This window comes from Bison bison, unplaced genomic scaffold (assembly GCF_000754665.1).
Source record: "Bison bison bison isolate TAMUID 2011002044 unplaced genomic scaffold, Bison_UMD1.0 scf7180017864304, whole genome shotgun sequence".
Lineage (NCBI taxonomy): Eukaryota > Metazoa > Chordata > Mammalia > Artiodactyla > Bovidae > Bison > Bison bison.
Genome location: NW_011494876.1, coordinates 13,239,466 through 13,241,584, shown reverse-complemented (window position 1 = coordinate 13,241,584; position 2,119 = coordinate 13,239,466). Strand labels below are relative to the sequence as shown.

The 2,119-nt window shown below is 51.5% G+C and overlaps 1 protein-coding gene across 2 annotated transcripts in view; it reads right to left on the bottom strand.

The window, feature by feature from the left end:
• RFT1 (RFT1 homolog (S. cerevisiae)) overlaps positions 1-2,119 on the bottom strand; it is a 48,228-nt gene that overhangs the window by 1,307 nt on the left and 44,802 nt on the right. The window contains exon 14 of one of the 2 annotated variants that reach the window (XR_826299.1): positions 1,846-1,994. The gene's annotated coding sequence lies outside the window, so the exon portion shown is untranslated. Of the gene's footprint in view, positions 1-6; positions 1,995-2,119 lie in introns of those variants that run through there. The other variant, XR_826298.1, reaches the window with a different exon arrangement.

Below are 2,119 nucleotides of genomic sequence, written 5' to 3'. Positions count from 1 at the left end.
CCCAGGGGCCACAGTTCCTCTGTGTTTGGTAGATTTATAATTCCAGTCACAGAACGAATGATGGACTGGTGGGGCACACCCTGCTTGTTGCTCCTCCATCCTTTCATGGATTCCCTGCCATACCCAATGAGGTGAGTGTTCTAATGCCCATTTTTAGACCAGTAAACTGAGGCACGTAGGCATGAACTACCTTGCTCAAGGTCATGTTTGAAGTGGTGCTGGGTCCATCTCCAAAACCCTTTCTGGAACCCCCACACAACCTGCCTTCCTAATTCTCAGGGGAGAAGGAAAATAGGGCTGCTGAAAGAAAGAGAAAGGAGTGTGACAGAGTCGACACGTGCAACTGAGCCTGACAGGGTGAGGCCCAGGAGGCAGAGAGGTGAGAAGGGGTGAAAGGCTGGAGGCCAGACAGCAGGTGCCGCGGGGCTCCAGAGCTCACCCTTAGAACCAGACAAGGCAGGAGCCAAGGAACAGGGATGGGCACGTGTTTACTAATGCCACGTGACTGGGATTTAGTGCCTTCTGGGTGTGACAGCACTGAAGAAAAGGGTTAAATCACCAGTATCTGTAATGTCCTTACTCCTTTCTTCTTTGCCAGCACAGCCATAGACAGGCCTGGAGTTGGGTCAACAGGAGCAAGGGTGGGGAGAAGAGAGCCTGGGCTGGGGTTAGAGTGGAGAGCGTCAGGGGAGGACTGGCCGAGGGCGAGGAGCAGAAGAGAAAGATGGTAGAGAGGTGGGTACACAGGACATATAGGAAGCCTTGCTATGGGCTGTTTTCTCCGAAGCTTCCAGAGCTACATTTGACTGTCCGGCCTCTGTTTTCTTTCTATCCCCTCTGTGCCATGCCAGGTGGGTTAGCGACAGATGAGGAAACCAAGGCAAAGGGAGGCAAGATCTGCCTATGGTTACAAAGTGATGGAGTGGCTGAAGTCAGCCACCTTCCCACTCCTTGGTGATGTCACCTGAGTTCAAGGCCATCAACAGAGAGAGGACCATGGGGAAGAGACAACTGTTTCTTTGTAACACAACATAATTTGGGGCCAGATTTGTTTCTCCCTAACATCTGTTACTTATGCCAGTGGCTGTGCAAAACAATTACCTTAAATTCTTTAAGATGAGATGAAGACTGGGAAAGCGGGGGGAACTGTGGGAGAAAACGTCATGGAAGGTCAGGGAGGAGGTTTAAAACGTTCAAATTTGTGGATTTCAAACTGGACAGGGTTTCATTGTTTTAACAGAAAGAACTCCTCTTCCAAGCAAATTCTTAGGAGTAATCCCCAGTTTTCATCCCGATCAGAAGGGTACTGCTCCAGTTGGCGTAGGAGCTGGAAGACCCCTCTGCCCTCTCAGGCGCTAGGTTATCAAAAGAGCTTAGATCTGGCCTTTGTGAACGAGTGAGGAATGGAGCCCAGAGGCTGATGGTACCTGCTATGTGCCACGGTTGGTAGAGTGAGGCTTGTTCAAGGCCACCCAGTGAGTTAGAAACGGGCAGCCAGGCTGGCGTATAACCATGGATGCGACACCGTGGGCCGCTTAGAAAGCAAACTCTGCTCGTGTGCTTCAGAAGGCGGACATGACGCAAGCGGGCCTCCCTGGTGCTGATGCAGACGGGAGGGACCTCTGGGTGCTCCCCAAAGAGCCTGGCTCTCGGCCCTGTGTTTGCAGGGTTGCTGCAGGGAGAGCTGAGGGGAGGGGAGGTAAAGATGAGTGCCCCGCATGCTTGGGCGTCTTGCCATCAGCCCCGTGTGATGTCACTCCAGGTTACAAAAGGAAAAAGGAAAAAAAGGAAAAGCCAGCAGCTCTTCCCCTCTGTGCCCCACCCCCGAGCCTAACATCTGCACACCTGCAAGAACATCCTCTTGTCATTGGAGAGATGCCACTTAGGGACTCTCACAAGGCACGTCAGGAAGAAAGGAATCTTCGGCTCTAGTTCAGGAACATAAAAAAGGCGCTGTGCTAATCTGGTTTGTTCATAAAATTGTTGTCAATGCCCTGGGGGGAACAAAAAGGAAAGCTGTTTTAGCAACATTCCCTAGTTTGGTTGGGATTTGTGGAGGAAAACACCCCATTTCCCTCATAGTGACAATGTTTTGGTTCTCCTGCGTCCTCTGGCTCTC